Genomic DNA, 22,353 nt, shown 5'->3' with positions numbered 1-22,353 from the left:
GCGGTGCCGGTGATGGATTCCGGTGAAGGGATGGACTCCGGCGAAGAGGTGGATTGGAAAGGCATAGCTGCTGCTGTCGAACTCGAAGAAGCTGAGGCTGAGGCTGCTACTGTCGAAGATGCGGCGGCTGTGGCAGAGGCAGCAGCTTCGGCGGCCAGAGCCAAACGGAAGCGAGAGCGACCACATGACTCCGACGACCGGCAGGTATCCTCTTCTAGTCTTCTTGTATGATTGTATCCTTCCTTTGATATGTTAGTTGGAAACTTGGAATGTTGAATAGCAGATAGCAGTAACAGGACACTCGGTTTTGATATGGTGCCATTTGATGTTGTAGGGCATTCCTTCGGCATTTAATTTAGCTGACGTGGATCCTGATCCTGGCACACATAAGCAAATTGATGAGTATGCAACTCCAGAAATTAGAGATGAAATGAGAAGGGCATATTTGTCGAAAGGTGTTGGACGTTTGTATGGTCATGATTTTCCTCGGACTCTTTTTGGGAAAGATTGGCGGAACTTCAAAGAAGCATGGTATAAAGATTATGACTGGCTAGAGTATAGTAAAGAGACAAAATCTGCCTATTGTTTCCATTGTTTTCTTTTCAAGCCTCCAAGCATTGGTGACAAGTTTGGTCATGATGTCTTCACTAAGAAAGGGTTCAAAAATTGGAAGAAGACAGTGAAAATATTCAATGCTCATGTAGGTGGACCAAACAGCGCTCACAACAATGCTAGAAGACAGTGTGAAGATTTCAAAAACCAAAAGCAAAGTGTGTCATATGCAATGACTTCTCATACTGAGAAATCACATATTGAATATGAAGAGCGTTTGAGGGCTGTTGTAGGTGTGGTAAGGTTTCTTGTCTCTCAAGGCCTAGCTTTTCGTGGGCACGATGAGACTACCACTTCCATGAACAAGGGTAATTTCCTTGAGATGTTGGATTGGTATGCTGAAAGATGCAAAGATGTAGCCGATGTGGTCCATAAAAATGCTCCTGGCAATCATCAATTGACTTGTCATAAAATCCAAAAACAAATAGTACAAGCATGTGCCGAAGTGACCACAAAAGTGATAATGGATGAGCTTGGTGATAGTAATTTCTCTCTACTTGTTGATGAGTCTCGTGATGTATCGGTCAGAGAGCAAATGGTTGTGTGAGGTTAGTTATTTGTCATGATTGTTCTAATTCTGAATGTACCTACTCTACCCTCACATGCTTGTTCTAATTTTATAGTTTGTTTTGCTTGAAGGTTCACCAACCAAAAAGGGGAGTCTTTGGAAAGATTGCTTGGTGTTAAACATGTTCTTGATACTACATCCGCTTCTTTGAAAAGATCTTTGGATGCAATGTTTGTTAAACATAATTTATCCATGTCTAGATTGAGAGGACAAGGATATGATGGGGCCTCAAATATGCGTGGAGAACTTAATGGTTTGAAGAAATTGGTGCTAGATGTCAATCCATATGCTTTTTATGTGCATTGTTTTGCCCACCAACTTCAATTGGTAGTTGTTGCTGTTGTCAAGGGAGTCCTAGCTGTTAGTGATTTCTTTGGACATACAAATAAGATTGTCAACATGGTTAGTACTTCTTAGTTCTTATAGCTTATGGATTTGCAAATCCAAATAGTATATATCTAGCCATTATAAAATTCTAATCGCACTTACTCTTTTCTTGTAGGTAAGTGCCTCGTGTAAAAGAAAACATGCATTGTTGCAGAAGCATCATGACAACCTGGTTTTACAGTTAGAGCATGGGGAGATTTTGTCAGGAAAAGGCCAGCATCAAGAGACAAGTTTAGCAAGACCCGGTGATACACGATGGGGGCCACACCACAAGACTCTAATCCGGATATATCAAATATGGGATTCCGTGGTTGAAGTGCTACATGGTATTTCTCTTGATGGAGCAGATGCTGACGATAGAGGTTTGGCTTCTGGCTTTATGATAAACATGGAAACATTTGAATTTGTTCTTATCTTGCATTTGATGCTTCGAGTGCTTGGTTTAACCAATGATTTGTCACAAGCATTGCAACAAAAAGATCAGAATATAGTCTGTGCTATGAATATGATTGTGTCAGTGAAAAGTCTATTACAAAAGTTGAGAGATGATGGATGGGAGCCTCTCTTAATATCTACTACTAACTTTTGTGCTGCAAGAAATATAATAGTGCCCAATATGGATGATAACATTTCAATAAGGGGTTACCCAAGAACATCACGCAAAATGGTTACTTGGCTCCATCATTACAAGGTGACTATATTCAATGAGGTGTTGGATAGAAACATAGTTGAGATGAATAATCGATTTAGTGAAACTTCTACACGCTTGTTGAAGTGCATTGCTTGCCTTGATCCTAGAGACTCATTTAGCAACTTTGATCATGATAAGCTAGTTGAGCTTGCAAATATTTACTCAATTGATTTCTCTTCACAAGAGCGCTATCTGTTGACTGATCAACTCAACATATATTGATGTGATGAAAAGAAGTACTGAATTCTTGGCTTGCGATAGTTTGAGTTTTCTTGCTCTCAAGTTGGTTCAGAGTAGACAACATCTGGTATTTCCATTGGTTTATCGGCTCATCAGACTTGCATTGACATTACCGGTGGCAACTGCATCAGTTGAGAGGGTTTTCTCAGCCATGAATATTATAAAGACTGATCTTCGAAACAAGATGGGTGATGATTGTCTTAATGATTTGATGGTTTGCTTTGTTGAGCGCGAGATATTTGCCAAAATTAGTGATAAAGAGATTATGGTTCATTTTCATGCCTTGAAGAACCGTCGAGGTCATCTACCTCCACAACCTCGTGTTCAGTATGCAATTACGTCTTAAAGGTACACTACCACCCAGTTACCATCAGATGTGTGTCTATATCAAAATATACAACTCTCATCACACTTGTGCTAATGCATTCTTTATTTTGTAGGTCTCATTTGGAAATTGGAATTATGGGATCATATTGTGCCATAAGTGAGCATTTCAAGCGGCAAGAGTCCATGTGAGCAGTCAGGCGGCCTCGGCGACTTTTAACAGTGTACTAGTTTTAAATAGTCTTTTCATCCTTTTGTTGTTGAATGATATGAGTTCTGGTTGAATATAGCTGCATTTGTAGCGAAAAAAATTTAAACATTAAATGTTCGCCCCGGCTAACTTCAATTCCTGGGTCCGCCACTGGTTGGACGGCACCCGTTGTTTCGGACAAGCCGTGGAGTGTGATTGTTGGTGGAGGGGGAGTAAAATCTTTACCTTTCTGTTTGGGAACCGCCTATAATGTATCTAGTATGGAAGATATTGGGAACTCTTGGTCGTTATGTTGACAATGAAAGCATACCTCTCAAGATTATTTTCATCTCTGTTTTAGCTTCGAGCTCTGGCACCTCTGCATATCCCTGCTTTCCTCTGTGAAGGGCCTATCTTTTACTTTTATGCAAGAGTCAGTAGTATTCCTTCTCATTCCAACCTACTTTTTAGTTGGCAAGCATCATGTGGTGGAGAAAGATCTAAGCATATATGACCATTCAAATATATTTGATCATGAATTATTATTGTTGACAATTATCTATATGATAAATAAGTTGGGAGGCGAAACATTAAGCCCCTATCTTTCTCTGTGTTCGATGGATGCTATTTGTTTTGAAAATATGATTTGAGTGGTAGCAATCATGGAAGACTATATGATAGTTGAGTATGTGGAATTTGCTAAATCAAATCTCTTACATGGACCCTTCCTGAAAATAAGATGAATTGCAATTGTTTGATGACTGAGAACGGTTTGTTAGTTTTCAAGAAAGTTTATGATCTATACTTTAGCATGTGAATAGCTTGTTACTTGATCATGAGAAGCTTTATGATATGAGCTACTGTTATGATACATAATGATGCTAGAAAAAGTGATTGGAACTATCATTGATCAAACTTATGCACTTGCTAGCATTCACACTTCATAAATTATTTCTTTTATCATTTACCTACTCGAGGACGAGCAGGAATTAAGCTTGGGGATGCTGATACGTCTCCAACGTATCTATAATTTATGAAGTATTCATGCTATTATATTATCCTTCTAGGATGTTTTATATGCATTTATATGCTATTTTATATGATTTTTGGGACTAACCTATTAACCTAGAGCCCAGTGTCAGTTTCTGTTTTTTTCTTTGGTTTTGAGTTTTACAGAAAAGGAAAATCAAACGGAGTCCAATTGACCTGAAATTTCACGGAGCTTATTTTTGGACCAGAAGAAGGCCATGGAGTAAAAGAGTTGGGCCAGAAGAGTCCCGGGCTGCCCACGAGGGTGGGGGGCGCGCCTCCCTACCTCGTGGACAGCCCGGAGACCCCCTGACTTGTTCTCGACGCCAAAACCTCTTATATATACAGAAACCTCCAGAAAATAACCTAGATCGGGAGTTCCGCCGCCGCAAGCCTCTTTAGCCACCAAAAACCAATCGGGACCCTATTCCAGCACCCTGCCGAGGGGGAATCCCTCACCGGTGGCCATCTTCATCATCCCGGCGCTCTCCATGACGAGGAGGGAGTAGTTCACCCTCGGGGCTGAGGGTATGTACCAGTAGCTATGTGTTTGATCTCTCTCTCTCTCTCTCATGTTCTTGATTTGGCACGATCTTGATGTATCGCGAGCTTTTCTATTATAGTTGGATCTTATGATGTTTCTCCCCCTCTACTCTCTTGTAATGGATTGAGTTTTCCCTTTGAAGTTATCTTATCAGATTGAGTCTTTAAGGATTTGAGAACACTTGATGTATGTCTTGCATGTGCTTATCTGTGGTGACAATGGGATATTCACGTGATCAACTTGATGTATGTTTTGGTGATCAACTTGCGGGTTCAGTGACCTTGTGAACTTATGCATAGGGGTTGGCACACGTTTTCGTCTTGACTCACCGGTAGAAACTTTGGGGCACTCTTTGAACTACTTTGTGTTGGTTTGAATAGATGAATCTGAGATTGTGTGATGCATATCGTATAATCATACCCACGGATACTTGAGGTGACATTGGAGTATCTAGGTGACATTAGGGTTTTGGTTGATTTGTGTCTTAAGGTGTTATTCTAGTACGAACTCTAGGATAGATCGAACGGAAAGAATAGCTTCGTGTTATTTTACTACGAACTCTTGAATAGATTGATCAGAAAGGATAACTTTGAGGTGGTTTCGTACCCTACAATAATCTCTTCGTTTGTTCTCCGCTATTAGTGACTTTGGAGTGACTCTTTGTTGCATGTTGAGGGATAGTTATATGATCCAGTTATGTTATTATTGTTGAGAGAACTTGCACTAGTGAAAGTATGAACCCTAGGCCTTATTTCCTAGCATTGCAATACCGTTTACGCTCACTTTTATCATTAGTTACCTTGCTGTTTTTATATTTTCAGATTACAAAAACCTATATCTACCATCCAGATTGCACTTGTATCACCATCTCTTCGCCGAACTAGTGCACCTATACAATTTACCATTGTATTGGGTGTGTTGGGGACACAAGAGACTCTTTGTTATTTGGTTGCAGGGTTGTTTGAGAGAGACCATCTTCATCCTACCTCTCCCACGGATTGATAAACCTTAGGTCATCCACTTGAGGGAAATTTGCTACTGTCCTACAAACCTCTGCATTTGGAGGCCCAACAACGTCTACAAGAAGAAGGTTGTGTAGTAGACATCACTCCTCGAGCACCTCCATCGCGGATCCGTCGAGTTGAGGGGATCCTCGACGAGCTCCTCTCCCAGCGGCATGATGAGATTTTTGACGGCGTCCTTGTCAACGATGTCGCCTCGCCTTCAAATCACCCAGATCTCGCACCACCGGCCACCGGTTCTCCAGATGGCGCTGGCCGCCGCGTCGGTTCGCTCTAGACGCGTGCGGTGCCGCCGCGGTCCGCCCGCACTGACGAAGGCCCTCACACAGTTGGTTGCGGTACGGGATTGACAAGGACTTCTGCAACATGTCGCGCCATGTCATCTTTTAGGACATGGGCTCAGGTAGCACCTGCGCCGTCTACTAATTGTCCTCCAACGCCAAGGAGTTCGGGAAGATGGTGTCTGTCAACCAGTTGCAGGTACAAATTCTCACCACCTTGTCCTTTAGTTGTTCAGTTCTGATTCTCTCAAGTATATGCCTGCTTGTAAGAACTCTGAAGAAAATTTTGTTACTTCTTCTCGTTTTGGACAGTGTTGCTGATGTTGGTTTGTTGCAAAGGTTAGTTCTGCAAAGTCACACACTCAGGGAGCTCAACGCAATGGGCCGGAATGTATTGATGGACCACTAAGCTTTGCGAGAGAAGTTCAGTTTCCTGTTGGTGTCACAAAACAACCAACTCAAGCAGAAGCACAAGAGCCAATGTGTCAAAATCTACTGTAGTCCTACTGCTCATACGCCTACAACAAATCTATTGTGTGATAGTATGCCTGATGATTGGTAGCCTAAGTCAGTAGGAAATACATCAGGGTCAATACGGCAATTACCGAAGTACTCCCCAAATGCGGTGACAAGATCAAATGAGCATCCTCATTGTCTTTGAGTGAAAGATATAAATGGATCTATAAGAGGAAAATTTGATCGGATGGAGTGTGATGTTGGTGAGTTAAGCCTCTTTTCCTTGTAACACTCTCTTTAATCTTGTTGCCAACTCAATCATTTATTAGTACATGCTTACTAACCTCTTGTTCGTGGCGCCCAAATCTTTAAAAAATTGGACCTTGATGTTACTTTTGCATTTATTCTTAATACAGGAAACAGAAGGAAGGCCAAGATGCGTCTGGTTATATATATTGATGAGGAAATCGAGTAAGATCACTGGAACCTTTCATCGAATGTTTTAATGCCACCAAATAAGCTAATGGTAAATCTATTTGCTAATAATTGCTTGTCAATGTATATTGGTTTCTTGGTTTACTGTACTGTAATAGTAAGAACAATCTTTTTTCAATTATAACTAACATACACTATCGCTTTAGTGTGTCGGAAGATGTTGATATTTCACCGGATGAGCATTATGATCGGAGTGAAGATAAATATGAACATAGCTTTATTGATGATCATATCACTCCTACCGGCCAATTCTCCCAAAGTAGTGCACAAGGTGGTGAGAACAGTGACACTAGTGACATGATGGCTTTCTGCAGGTATAATTCGAGGTATACTAGGGGATTGTACAGGGGTTCTCTTCATTTATTTAGACCAAATGTAATACAGAATGTGAACTGTAGAAGAATACTTAAGTAGCTAAAATGGCCTATTCTGAACTTGACTATTGTTTTACCCTGCACACCTTACTGTAAAGTGTGTTATTACTTCAATATTCGGTTTGCAAATGATAATTAGTATTGGATTTCCTTTTTTAGTACATAAATACTAATCATGATGTGTACTTACTGTTTTATTTCAGCTGGCCAATCCTCTGGTTTGGCGGTCAGTTTGTTGCGTGCTCCTCCTGTCCTGAATTTGGGGTCTTGTTCAGTGGCTGCTGAACCTGCTTTCTCTGTTCTGAATCCGAACTTGGGATCTTCTTTAGTGGCTGCTGAGCCTGCTTTCTCTGTTCTGAATCCGAACTTGGGATCTTCTTCAGTGGCTGCTCAGTCGTTCAACCGTTCGACTGGAACTTTTCATTTGTGTATGTTGTCTTCCTCTTTTTTTCTTACCTCTTCTTTTTTCCAGTTGGTTAAAGCAAATAAGTTTAGGTTTTCCTAAAAAACATTTCTTACTTTTTGTCATACAGTGAGGAATTTATGTTGATTTGAACCTTCAAGAGGAATGAACAATCAAACAATTTTGGATTGAGCTAAACTGTTACAATAGAAAAAAATGTATCTCTTATTCTTATTATTAGTTAACATCCTTATATTATGGGACACAGGGATTAGTTTATAAGGTTTTGTCTATAAACTTTCTGTACTCAGTTTATAATGTTTCTCTTATTCTTATTATTAGCTAACATCCTTATAAATCAGAGATTCTGTGTATCATCACAGTCATAAGCATGTACCAAATTTAGCTACATCTTAGACTTAGCTTCATACAAATTATATCATTTTGACTTCAGGTACTTATGTATTGTTGAAATTTGGTCATTTGTGTTCTTCTCAGAAACTGCATCACGGCACCTTGTTGTTCTTTTCAGTTCATCGCCTTATGATCCCCGCTTCAATCTTTCTACTTGATCTACATTTTTTCCCATGAGTTTAATTTCTTGATTTTGATTCAGATATTCAATAGTTGCTGGTGCAGGCAATGGAGATTCAGACATTCCTATAATTTTCTATACTCTCTTCTGTATTTCATTTAATTTGTATCTTACTTTTTCCTGTATGTATGTGATGCCTAGGAGAAGCGCACTATACGATGCATATCGGAGAAAAAGGCGCACTGCAGGGTTATATCCTCCATTTTGATGTTGTTGGTTATGGCAGACTGCACTGCATAAGAATGAGCTAAATAAGTTAATTATCATTCTCATACAAGAGTTAGTGGTAGCTAAATTATAATTAACTTACAGTAGCGTGGTGGCATGGATGAAGGCGAAGAGAGTACATAAATGGGAAATCATGTAGATTTTGTTTTCTGCATCCAATATTATGTATACGTTTGCTTTTCCTCCATCCAATTTATGAATATATACTATGTACAAGCAAGAAGATGAACAGAGAAATCAGTTAGTGTACAACATCACATCATACTTTTTCAGTGAACTAACTTTAGGTTCCACAACTGTTTCCTCTTGAATATTTGTTCAATTTCCGTTTTACTTTTCAGTATAAACTGTAGTAAATGAGTATTGTCCTGCAAATTGTATGTATGAAGAAGTATTTACAAAGTTCTGCTCTGCGTAGAATTGAAAATATCAAGGCATTGTTATCGTTTATCCTGTTATGCACTGAGTGCAATTCTGTGTTATTGAACAAGTAAAGTTGAAAATTCTAATTTGTAGAGAAATGTTTGTTGTATAGTACTTAAATCTTAGTGCAAATCTGATTTGAGTAAATAGACCTAAAAAGGAGGAACAAGTTTTAAGGTGTTCCTGAATTTATTCAGTTATGCTCTTTGTGCTCCGTCATTGTTAGTGTAACTACTCATTACAGAAAATTTCAGTTTCTTTTTTAAAATGACAATTTGTTTATCTTCTTCTGGGGCACCCAGTTGATGAGAGAACTGTATATGCTTTGCTCTTTGTTGAATTTGTGCATAACTGTTCAGTGTCCTATTGTGCACTAACAAAATTCAGTGTAAGTGTGACTAAATCACTACTGGAATCAGCTAATTTGCCATCTGCCAGCTCTTTGCCGTCTGCTAGCTGACGGCAAAGAAGCTCCTTGCCATCAGCTACCCAAAAGCAGACGGCAAAGAAAGGGCAGACGGCAGAGAAGCTCTTTGCCATCTGCCAGCTCTTTGCCGTCCGCTGGCGGATGGCAAAGAGGGGGTGGGGTCCAGTGGACGTTAGCGCTGTAACGGCGCACCAGCCCCACCTCTTTGCCATCTGCCAGCAGACGGCAAAGATTCTTTGCCATCTGCTGGCAGTTGGCAAAGAGGTGGCCTATTTTTTGCAGGTCAAAAAAAGGTTGGCCCCACCTCCTCCCTCTCTCTCTCCCCCCGCCTCACCCACCCACACCATCTATTTTCATTTGGTACACGACAAAGACTTTGCCGTCTGTTTTTTTACAGTAGGCAAAATAACAGTGTCGACTTCTCAAATTATTTGAAAATGTAAACAAGGCCTAAAGTATATGAAATTTGGCATGGTATTGGTTTATAGTTTCTATAATGCGCAGAACAAGTTTGAGAAAATTTACTACATTTTAACATGCTTATTTTGCCAAAAGTAATAGGGTAAACAAACACAAATTATTTGAATGTTTCCTATTGGTTGGAAACAACTTCCCCTGGATCGATGACGTGGCGGGGCTGCCCCACTCCCCACACCACCAATCCACCATGCATCTCACGTTCCCACCCCACGAGCACACCTCCATCGATCTATTCTCTCCTCCTCACAAACGCAGCAGCAACCCTTAAAAAAAACGCAGCAGCAGAGCAACAGCCTCGCCGGATTCTGTCTCTCCGCCCCTTGCCAGAATCCGCCGTGGCCGCCCCTCGCCGGACCCCCACCGCAGTCGCCCCTCGCCGGACACCACGGCAGCCGAGCTTCCCCAGCCTCCTCCTGCTCTCCGCCCCTCGCCTGACTTCGCCACGGCCGCCCCCTCGCAGTACTCTGCCCCTCGCCCGACTCCGCCGTGGCTGCCCCTCGCCGGACCCCTCTGCGGTCGCCCGCCGCCGGACCCTGCGGCAGTCGAGCTCCCCAGCCTCCTCCTCCTCGCCGCCCCCTCATCGGACTCCGCCATGGCCGCCCCCTGCCGGACTCCGCCACGCCCGAGCCTCCTCCTCTCTACCGCGAGCGCGAAAGCCCCAGGCTCCTCCTCTCCAACCCTCGCCGGGCTCCGCCACGGCCGCCCCTCGCCGGACATCGCCGGACCCTGCCGCACCCGAGCATCCAGCCTCCTCTCTGCAAGAACGACCTCAGGCCGCCGGACGTGCTCACCATAGGACCGCCGGCCGCCATCTTGCCGCTGGACACACTCACCTGCAGCCTGAACGACCACGTCACTGCAGCACCGAGGAGTACAACCGTATTTTTTTAATTAACTAAAATTTCTTTGCCGTCCGTTGACTATGAGGCAGACGGCAAAGGCCGCCGTTAGCCGCCTAACGGACTAACGCTGGCCGACGTCCAGTATTTTTGCCGTCCGCCCTCTTTGCCGTCCACCGCTGTAGGTAAAGGACTCTTTGCCGTCCGCCGTAAAAAGCAGACGGCAAAGGACCTGTTTACCGTAGCCTACTTTGCCGGAGCCTTTTGCCGTCCGCGGCTGACGGCAAAGGCCTTTGCCGTCCGCCGTTCGAGCCTTTGCCGTCCGCCGGCAAAATAGCTGTTTCCTGTAGTGAATAAGTAAAGTTAAAAAGGAATATGAGATTTGAAAACAAAATAAATAACTATTTTTTATAATTTGCAAAAAGTGTCTGTTATCGTGTTATCTATCAAATAAATTGGTGCAAGTCTGATTGAATTAATGGATTGTAGCTTGGCAAACTTTTACAGAAAATGAACTAACAAGGCTATTCTCAATTCCTTTACATAAGTTAGAGCTGCAAATTGAATGTTCAGGGAAGCCAAGATCGGCTGATATGAAATTCTACCTCCTTTCAAGATACTGCCATGGTAAGCTGAAGTGTAACCAAACATGTAGGTAATGTGATTTTATAATTTTCATGTGCTGAGAGATTTTGGTGAACTGGAGATTGGTTGTTTTGGGGCATGTGGTTCGTGATTTGGGAATTTTGGAAGGATTTATAATAGTTGCTCATTCCTGCTCATCCATGTTTGGCTCTTCTGATACCTGGCACTCATCTTAGAATTATGTTTTACGAGGGAAATGTTAGGCTAGAAAGTTTCACAATATTCTCTCTCTTTACTTTAACTTGGTAGGCAATGGTGGAAAGCTGCAGAGGACACATCCTGAATTGGTGTTCCTTGCAATGCCCTGGTGACCGGCGCCAGCAACACGCTACGGCCTGCCGGTCGCACTGAACGGTGGCGTGAACCATCTGGTACAGGACTTCAAACTCTATTCTCATCGAAGCTTCTATCAAAAAGTTCAGAAAAGCTTTTCATGTACTAGCTCATCGATTGCCACTTCGAATCTGTTGTTTGCAGGTTAAGGGTTAGTTTCACCAACTGTCTGATTTACATGAATGCCTTTACCATGGATTATATAATCTACTTTAGTCACTGTTTTAGATTTTGCCTTCACGATTAATTATATGGATGCTTAGCTGTAGCCATTATGCCTGTCATAGTTCAAGTTCTTAAATTTTTGATTCATGCCTGTCGCAGAGGGGATGAGATGAGTTCTGCATGTCTTCTCTTTTTGTAAAGTGTCTACCTGAGTTCTTTACATGGTGCGTTGGTTTCGTTGCAAATAAAAAGATATGTGCATATCATGGATCTTGTCCTATCAACCAAAAACAACGTTTTCTTAAAAGATACATTTGTTTCAGCTTGATTCGAATGGATTTCTTTCTTTTCATATGCTTGCCTCAAACTACAATTTACAAAGATAATTTTGAACCTTCATTTACTTTTCATTCACTTAACAACAAGTTTCTTGCCATATCAAATGCTTATACTAAGCTTATAATTTACCGATGCATAAAAAATAATACATAACTACAAGTTTTATGTACCTGACATGATTATCTCCAGAACATAGACCATATATGTTTACTGTCGTTGAATCTCTAACAACCATATTGTCGTACTTAGGTGTTATCCTGATTAATCATGTTATCCTGATAAGTCTTGATCACCAGTTCAGGAGTAGCGGCGCAGAAGACGACGACGTGGCAGAGGATGGATTGGATTGTCCCTGTCGGCGCGGCGGCAGCTGGGTTGTGTGCGCAGCTGGCATCAAGGAGGAAGAACCGCCGCTCACGACCTCGCACTACGACGGCGCATCTTCTACTATCGCACCGGTGGAGTCCTAGATCTGGTCCGTCAGCCTCTGTCCCTCCAAGCTTCCAAGATAATGATGCATTAATCTCGTCCTAATCTTGCTATTTATGTATCTCCATCTCTCATTTGTGTTCCTTCTATTTGCAGGGATCGTGAGAAGCATGTGTACATCTAGAGATTTATTTGATTTGAAATGTATTATGTTAGCTTAGCCTACTATGTTGATGTTGGTATATCAGGCTTCTAAATTTGAGAAACATGGTTGTTGCAAATGGCAACGTTGACATGGAGGAAGGAACCCTTGAAATTGGGATCGGTATGCATTTTCATTTTTATCTCCATATGAGTATCTTCACGTCAGTCATAATCCGGTGAAGATAGTGCACACCTTCTAACTGTCCTCTTGGTATTGCACAGTACAGGACAGTTTCTGGACTTGCCGCTCCTCTTGTGATTCTTGATAAAGTGAATTTGCAGGCATTACTTCCAAGTCACAACCTGCATATTTTAGAAATTCGTTTGATAAATATTTGAATATGGTGCTTTTCTAAGGAGGCATACAATTTATCTCTTGTGGAATGAGTATTGATTTGCTGATACCATGTAGTTAGCATACATAGGAGGTTGCTTGGCTCTCAAAGGAATTTTACTACTCCCTCCGTCCCATAATATAAGAGCGTTTTTCACACTAGTGTAGTGTCAAAAACGCTCTTATATTATGGGACGGAGGGAGTATCTTATAAAAAGTTGATGTATTGGAATAAAGTGCTTCATTGGAAGTTCGTAAGCAAAAGTTTGGTGCTGCTTCATTGGATTTCAATGAGGTCATGATATAGTGCCAGACTACTAGCTTTAGTACTACTTATTTCATGAATGCTTCTACATATTTCTAGGATGTGCATTTCTACGTCGGATTGCTGTATTTTTTCTCAAACCCTGTTGGACCTGTATCATTTGTGTTGTATGTCATGGATCCAAAACCAGCATTTTGGACATCCATTGGACAATATTGTATACTCCGACTTCAATTCCATGAGAGTACTGAACTTGGCATTGAGAGTCATCCCATAGAACTGAAGTTAGCATTTATCTCCGAAACCAGAACATATAGCTCACTACTGAAGTAGCTACCAAAATTTTGCAAGGCGTTGGACCTTTTCACATGAGAACATATAGCTCACTACTGAAGTAGCTACCCAAATCGTTTCTTCTTTATCGGTGTACGGTTTGGCCAATTCCGGCGAGACGTGGCTCGAGCGGATGTCGTTGATGCGACAATGAGAAGATCCTCTCTTTGAGCCCTCTCCCTCTCGTTTTGCCTCTCATGCTTCCTGCTTCTTTGTTCTCAAGGGAGGTTCACTGGTTCTTTTGCAGGCTTGTGTTATTATCTGTCTCGTTTAAATGTCCAAAGGTGCATGGGAATTTCTATGGAATGTCACTCCAGGAGGGTCAGACATAGCTCAAAGTTGAGTGATATCCTCATGCCCAACAAGGATTGATCCTGATTCAATATGGAAAGTTTTGCTTTCGCGCGAGTGTCATATACACGTATTGTTTCTTGGGCATTGAAAGCTAAGGAAAACACTTGTTTGATTGGTTCAGTGCAGCTTGCCATTTGTTGAGATTTGTTACTTCAATTAGAAAACTTCAGTCTGAGTCTGCACCATAATTCCTAACAATTCAATGAAGGTCTGGCTTTGTTTTATCCTTTTCTATTGCTTCATATTCAATGAATTCCAAGATATATTAGATAACTATTAATAGTGGTAGATGTTGCAGGTTGCAGATACTAAATTTAGGATTCATTTAGTATCCAATGCTTTCATTTTCACACCCGTACTGAATTATCCAATACTAAATTTAGGGTTCATTTTCCAGCTACACCATGTATTAGATTTTTCACTTCCTGCCAATAAGTGTCCTGAACTCTTTTGCTTGGTCATGAGAAGAGCAGTGGGTGAAAATGTTGGCTTAGAAATTTAGAACATCAAAGAAGTGGTCAGGGGTCTGGTCATGGTAAGTAAAAACTTTACAGTGTCAGTCCGGCTTATCAATTGGACTTGATTTAATGATATGAACAATGATGCATACACATCTCCAGAATATAGTTTCTTCAATGCAGCGTATGTGTCTTTTACTCTAGCTTTGTATGCTAATACTTTCACAAAAATGTATGGCCATCTTTGCATTGTACATTATAGTGTCTGATTATTTGTCAGCCAGGTTGAGAGCATAAATGCATCATTAGTCCATCGATCCAATGTGATTGCTTAGATCCAATTGGGTATTACCTTGCTGCTAGCTTTATACTATCTAGAGCATGTTCTTTTTCTCTTTGTTTAATTGAATAGCATAATACTATTGTTATCAAGAAATATGAACATGCGACATTGTAGATCTATGTCTTCCATGTTCCCATCCTGATGTTCTTTTGGTATTCTTCCATTTACAGCAATCTACTTGTTGGGTGATAATCTTGACAATCATAAAACTTTTCAGGTTTTCCTATCTGTTGGTGGTGATTCTAGCACAGGTAATGATGCGGCAAAAATGATGGGAGCGACTCTTCTCGAGATATCTTGCAAGTTTGTGCCCGCTTTCCAGAATCTGAGAAACAACAACTCATGAGTATTTTGTTGTGTTTATTGTCGTAGCGGACACCACAATTCTAAAGCTATTAGGACTCGGGAGATGAGTGCCTGATGGTACTGTTGCTGCATGTCGGGCAACCGTATCAGTATGGATCTGCCATTTTGGGCTACAGCTAAGCTTTGCTACTGCTCTAAATTGCAGTCTTTTGACCAACCGTGTTACCAATGATCAATAATTTTTCCCTTCCAGCATTGCCTTATTGTCACTACTCCGGCTGCACTGCAAGGTTTGGTTGTCAATTTTGTGGTAGTCATTTTCCAACAGTGAGTAGTGCTTTCTTTTCAGAAATGAGTAGTGTGTTGTTTGTGTGGGTGCACATTATTTAGAATCTTATTGTCGTTGTTTTCAAAATAAGTATCATGGTGCCTGCCCACATATTCAGCTCATAATTTGCCGTTGCTTTCCACTTTTGTTTATACGGATGTTTGTTCGTGCAATGCATTAGAATTAATCATGAAATAATTTGCTTAAGATTTAGTTTACCATTCGATATTAAGATGATGACTGACATAGGTAGACAACAAGCGAACAACGACATCAGGTTGTCGGCAGCAGTGACATCAACGAATGGAGGGTACGCCTGCGGCAACTCCGGCGGGATGCTAGAGCTCGTGGCGACGTCTACGACGGTGTGCCTGGGCACCATGCAGGATGGATCTGGCACCGCGACCGAGATGACAAGGCAGAGGACCAGCTGAGGGGGGCTCGACAAGGCGGCGCTGTCAGCCATGCCGGTGTTCAGATTCAAGACGGGGCCGTGATGGGTTGTTTCTTGGTAGCTGCTTCATACATGTTGCTTCATTGTTTTGCCTTACTACAAGCGTGGGTGCCTACCGCTGCTTGATGGTTAGCCATCGAGTTCATAATTTTCTGTGTTAGCTTGCTTCAATTGGAACCGATATTATTTTGACATGATTTGTAGATCGTAATACTACTTGCCTTTTGCATATGCACATGTTAATGCCTATAATGTGATTCTCTTCTAGATAAAATTGCATTTCTGCTGCTTTGATCTGTTGAAAATGTCAGTCAAAGCACATTGCTTAGTAAAAAAAGATCTTGGAAGGGGCGTGTCCTACCTGGCACCGCCGAGCTTCCGCTCAGGCGACACGCCAAGGGCACGCCCCCCTAACGATCTGGTTACCCCTTAATAGCAATAGGTACCACATATGATTTTTCTTCCTACGCACAGAATTCTGGCTTGTCTCGCCCCCCCCCCCCCCCCCCTCTCGTCCCCTATTAGAATCGTCCCTGGCAGTAGGACTCAAGGAGAACTGGGCGTACCTCAGTTGGCAAGGCACGGGAGTTCGCAGCCAGCCCACCAGGGTTCAAGTCTCGGCTTGAGCGTTTGGTGCTCACGGAGTTTTCTTCTATAAAAAATGCCAACAGGCTAGTCTAGCCCGGATTGGTCTCGTTTTTTTAGCAGTAGGACTCAATGTGCAGCTTCACCTTCTGCTTCTCGACAGCGTAACACGACTTTGTTTTGTGGGGGCTTTTTGGACCGGCCGACTTTTGCTGTTTTGGTTGTATTCGCCGTCAAAAAAATGTTAACTGTGTATACAAAAATCTTTGTCATGTATATGCAAATTTATACAAAACATATGCAACGTGTATGAATGTATTTTAAGAAGTGCTCCTGATGTACAGAAAAAAATGTACATTGTGTGTCAAAAATGTTTATTTTCATTAAAAATGTTCCCCATGTATTGAAAATGTTGACCATGTATTAACAAATGTTTATTTTCATTGAAATGTTCGCCATGTATTGAAAAATGTTGACCATGTATTAAAAATGTTAATATTTTATTTGATACATGTTAATCGTGTATATAAAAATATAGATATATACCAAAAATTTACAATGTGTGTGAAAAAATTAGACATAAAAGTATTATTTTTTGAAAATGTTAATCATGTATGGCAAAAAAATTAAATGTGTATATAAAGTACGTTTCTGATGTATACGAAAGATTTAGAATGTGTACTGAAAAAAGTTGAAATGTGTAACAAAAAAGAAGCAGATTAACATAAAAAAACAAAGAAAACTATAAAAACTGAAAACTGAAGAAAACCAACAAAAAAGAATGGAAAAGGAAAACTGAGAAAGAATAAAAGAAAAGCCAACGAAAACCAACAAAGAAAGAAAGAAAGAAAGAAAGACAAAGAAAATAAGAAAAAAGAAAGGAAAAAACAATGAAACAGAAAAAGAAACAAAAGAAAATCAAAGACAAAACAAGGAAAATAAAAAAGTGTAAAAACTGGGAATAAAACAAAGTAAATGTTGAAAAACAATGGAAAAACAAAAACCAGAGAAACCTGCAAAGAAAAAAAAACCGAAATAAACAACAAAAAATAAAAAACCGAAATAAACAACGAAAAGAAACGAAAAATAAATAAATAGAGCAAAAATGTACGCTACCAGCTAGCGGGCGCACGCGCCTGAACGGTCGATCGAGCACTAAAAACGCTTTGACCCAGTACTGTACAGAACAGAAAAACGTTTCAAGCGAGACAAAAGCTAGTCTCGCTTTAAGCGAGATATAGCTCTTGTTGGATCCCACAGCCCACACACCAATAAAAATCTCAAAATGGTGGTGGAACCCCAATGAGGTGCGCCCACACTAGCTTTAGCAGAGCATATTTTGGCCTGACACCAGTTTTCTGATTATCCGGTGTAGTATTTCTACAAGTCCATATCTTTCAAGAAGTACTGAATGAGCTTGTGTGCCAAGACATATAATGACATTGTCATTCCATAGTCAGAGATGAGAACCCATCACTATGGAGTCGCCACATTTCGATAAAACATTTCGTAGTTGCACTCTATCTAGGTTAGTCTCGGTGCACAAGAATGAGTAGAGGTTGTACTCTCGGTTGTTGTCGTCGCTGTCTTTTGTTTCTTCCGAAAAGGAGATTGAACCTTGGTTTTGCATCATTGTGATCACACAACCATTTGTAGTTCGCCGTTGTAAGTAGCCGCTAACAGTGAAGGTTAGCACCTTGAAAAAGTTTGAGCAATCCAAAGATGATGTGTGTCGTGCAAGAGCAATAATAGTCATCAATAGTCACCGACATAGTAAACTTTGCATATGAGCATGTAGAGCATGTTAGGTATTGACATGTAGAGTAGGCCCTGACGCTCCTAGCACACCTGGGATGAAGGAGGCGAAGAAGTGGCATCGAAAATGGAAGACGAAGGGCGACAACTAAGGATAGTTGTTGTCCACATAGCCATGCTATGATTGACCCAGGAAGAAGAGGAGGGAGGGAGGACCGTAGGACGGCCAACAACAACAGAGAAAGGCCCAGTCGACTATGAGAAGTCGTCACCACCCCTAATGGCGGATTCAGGCCCCAGGCAGCCGGGTCGGCGGCCTGGGGCGTGAGGCCCAATTCCTCCATTCACTGTAGCGAATACTATAGCTGCTTGATACAATACACGAAGCCTGCCTGGGGTCTGGCCCATTGCTGGGTCCACCACTGACCGCCCGTACCACGCTGCACGGCCGAAGAGCGCAGTGCCGTTCCTGGACGCGCGGGTGGAGTATCTCGTGGGTGGGCATGATTGTTTGATTTGACCAATGTATTTGTATGCTCAGATTTGATGAGTTTGTGTGGCAAAATTCAATATGAGGATTAAATCAATTCTAGCACCAATCTCATGTTAAAATTAGTTCAATAGGTCACCCGCAAAAAAAATAAAATTAGTTCAGTAGGTGAAATGAAAAAATATATCGGAGTACCTAAAACTCCCTTTGGGAAACATATCTCCATTTCCGCATACACAACTTTCTTGCCGTCTAGATCGTTAGGTACAACCTCAGCTAGCTTCCTCATCCTGGTCGCCGGAGAACCACCTCCTCACCAAGCCCACCCGCATCCGAGCTCCAAGCAAAATAGCCCGCGACGGAGGCGATGAGAACGACGACGACGTCTCACCCTGGCGGGACGCCTCGCGGGTGCGCAGTGTCGAAGCCCTGAGAGCCATCTGCAGGAAGTACTCCATCCCCGACGGCTTCGCCCCGCTCCTCGCCGGCGACCGGTCGGCGCGCGCGCTGCCGCCGACAGGGTCCGTCTGCGTGTTCGTCGACGCGCTGGAGGCCGGGATGCGCCTGCCCCTCCACCCCTTCTTCTGCGTGGTGCTCGACCACTTCGGGATCTTCCCGGCCCAGCTCGCCCCCAACGGCTGGCGCGCCCTGGCGGGCTTCATCGTGCTCTCCCACTTCGCTGGCGCGCCGCCGTCGCTGCCGGTGTTCCGGCACTTCTTCTCGCTGGTCGCGTTCCCCCATAGGCTCTACTCTCTCCGCGGCAAAGACGCCACCGGCGCCGGTTTGCTCTTCCGTCCGACGAAGGCCAAGAACGCGGGGTGGAAGGAGGAGTTCTTCTTCATGTCATCATCGTCGGCGCCGTGCCCGTGCCCTGTGCAGTGGGGGAAGCCATTCAGGTCCGCCACGTCTGATCCGTCGCTCACCGGCCCGGAGAAGGCCGTGGCGGCGAGCCTGCTGCGCGCTCGCGGTGGTTCCCCGATCGATCTCACGGTGTATCTCCGCGACAGCAACTTGGCCGCGGCCAAGATAATCGGGGCACTGTCACCCGCCGACGCCGACGCCTACTCCTCAAGGTGAACTTCTGAAAAGGGCGGCGCACGCGCCAGCGGAGGAGTCCACGGTGAAGAGCGAGCCGGACTGCGATGCGCCGTCGTCGTCCCGAAAAGAGAAGAAGCGGAAGCGGCCGGAGCACCATGCAAACGGCGAGAGCTCAGCGTCGGGATATCTCTCTTTCCCGCCGGGCTTCTCCCCGCATCTCCGGAAGGCACGGAACACCACCACGGCCAAACACGGGAAGCAATGGCATGGCTGCGACGACGGGGACACGAGCGGCTGGAAGGCGGCGAGGCAGCTGCTGCAGGGCATCGTCACGCCGGAGCGGCAGCGCGAGCACGCGGCGTCCAGGCCGGCCGACGTCATCGCCTCGAGCTACGTGTCGCTGCTCCAGGTGAATTTACTTGCGAACCATCCATGCGCTAGCTGTGCATTCGATTCTAGCACGATTTGCTTGTTGATCTCGACTGACACACATCCATGCCGATGCCGGTCTGGACCGAGTCCTGTAGACGGCGAACGAGGTGGCGTTCTCGCTGGGCTACGCTCTGGAGCTCGAAGAGAGGGTGAGGAACGCCGACGAGCTGCGAGCGGAGCTGCGCAAGGCGAAGGCCGAGCTCGCCAAGACCAAGGCCGCGGCAGCGGGGGCGGCGGCGCGGGAGTCCCGGGGACCCAGGGCGCGCAGATGAAGAGCTCTTCTTTTGGGTGCCATGCCTACACCATGTCTACACCATTTCATCAAATTATATTAGACTGATGGACCTACTTATTCATCTCTGAGCTGCGGATTGACATATTTAGGCTTGTTTGGATTGAATTTGAATTTTGTGTTGCGGGCAACACATTTGCTATCACTGGTAGCTTTGAGATTCGGATCGTATATGCTCAACCCATTCCTATGTACTACTTTCTATTCATGATTAGCTGCACACTTTTAAATTAAATTTCCAAAATAATGTAAGTTTGGATTTTTGGCAAAACTATAGATTTTGAAGGAAAAAAAAATTCTTACATACTGATTCAAATAGGGTGTTTCTACCAAGTTCACTGTTGTCGGATTTCGGGCTCCGCAGACCCTCGACATTGTACTCCAAAAACAGTTGAGCAACTTGCAGGAAATGAACATGCAAGTGACAGCCTGGGACATTTGCAGTAGCAGGAGGTTCTTGCAGGTTCATCAAGAACCCATACATTATTGCAGTAACTGAACTACTCCCTTCAAGCATAAGGCTTTTTTCTACTTCACGAACATGATCATTGGAAATACACCATTGCAGTAACTAATATACACCATTGGATTGGAGTAGCTACTGACAGGTTCAAGAACATCTGCCCACGAACATGCACTAGTAGAAAAAGAGGCTTCCATACGCCCCCATTAGTCCCCAAAATAATCGAACCGCGACAAAAGGGGTCTTTAGTCGCGGTTCGGGAGGAGACCCGCGACCAACTATCTGGGCCCAGCGCGCTCGGTCGACAGCTGGCGGACGGGAGGGGCTTTAGTCCCGGTTGGCCTGGCCAACCGCGACTAAAGGTCCCCGAAGGCCTTTAGTCACAGTTGGCCAGGCCAACCGGGACTAAAGGCCCATCCAGCTGGCGGACAGGAGGGGCTTTAGTCCCGGTTGGCCTGGCCAACCGGGACTAAAGGTCCCCGAAGGCCTTTAGTCGCGGTTGGTCAGGCCAACCGGGACTAAAGGCCCATCCCTATATATAGGACTCAGCTCACTTCACAATATTCAGAAGGGGGTGGTGGGTTTGCTTTTGGTTCCTCCTATGCACACAAGGTGTTCGATGAAATGCCCGAGAGCCTGAAACAAACATGATATGAAGTGTCCGAGCCACACTTGAGCTTTCTCATTTATTTTTCCTCCGCGATCGCGGTTAGCAACTTGAACCTTTCATGTGTCATTGATAAAATATGCATGTGTGTAGTTCATTGTTTAATTTGTATTATTTCTAGCTAGTTAGTTTAACAAATGCATGATGGTTAATTATATACTTTATATAATAATAATGCAGATGAATCGGCAATGGATGTACGGTCCCCGACTCTCCGGCGAGTTCACTACGGGTTTGAAAGATTTCCTCGTAGTGGCAAATGCGAACAAGCAGCGAGGTTTTATTATCTGTCCATGTGCTGTCTGTAAGAATCAGAAGGGTTACTCCTCCTCAAGAGAGGTTCACATGCACCTGCTTCGGCGCGGTTTCATGCGAAGCTATAATTGTTGGACCAAGCATGGAGAAAGAGGGGTTAGAATGGAAGAAGATGAAGAAGGGGATGATATCGATGACAACTATCATGATCATTTCGGTGATACTTTCATGGAGGATGATGCTGAAGGTGGGGAAGGGTTAGGTGAAGGTGAAGAAGAGGCACATGATGAGCCCGCTGATGATCTTGGTCAGACCATTGCTGATGCACGGAGACGCTGCGAAACTGACAAGGATAGGGAGAATTTGGATCGCATGTTAGAGGATCACAAAAAATCGTTGTATCCAGGATGCGATAATAGTCTGAAAAAGCTGGGCTGCACACTGGATTTGCTAAAATGGAAGGCACAGGAAGGTGTAG

At 43.5% G+C, this 22,353-nt stretch overlaps 1 long non-coding RNA gene across 8 annotated transcripts; it reads left to right on the top strand.

Annotated features, from left to right (window-relative positions):
- Positions 1–9,989: 9,989 nt before the first annotated feature.
- LOC123170510 (uncharacterized) lies at positions 9,990–16,150 on the top strand. 8 transcript variants are annotated; one of them, XR_006485229.1, is made up of 4 exons: positions 9,990–11,235; positions 11,503–11,624; positions 12,387–12,565; positions 12,676–16,150. It is a non-coding gene; the product is annotated as an uncharacterized lncRNA (long non-coding RNA). The 8 variants fall into 8 exon arrangements; XR_006485234.1 differs by having other exon boundaries at positions 9,990–11,624; positions 12,676–13,993; positions 14,136–16,150; XR_006485231.1 differs by having other exon boundaries at positions 9,990–11,624; positions 12,676–14,217; positions 14,407–16,150.
- Positions 16,151–22,353: the final 6,203 nt, after the last annotated feature.

Source organism: Triticum aestivum, chromosome 7D (assembly GCF_018294505.1).
Source record: "Triticum aestivum cultivar Chinese Spring chromosome 7D, IWGSC CS RefSeq v2.1, whole genome shotgun sequence".
Lineage (NCBI taxonomy): Eukaryota > Viridiplantae > Streptophyta > Magnoliopsida > Poales > Poaceae > Triticum > Triticum aestivum.
This window is presented reverse-complemented; position numbering and strand designations above follow the sequence as displayed.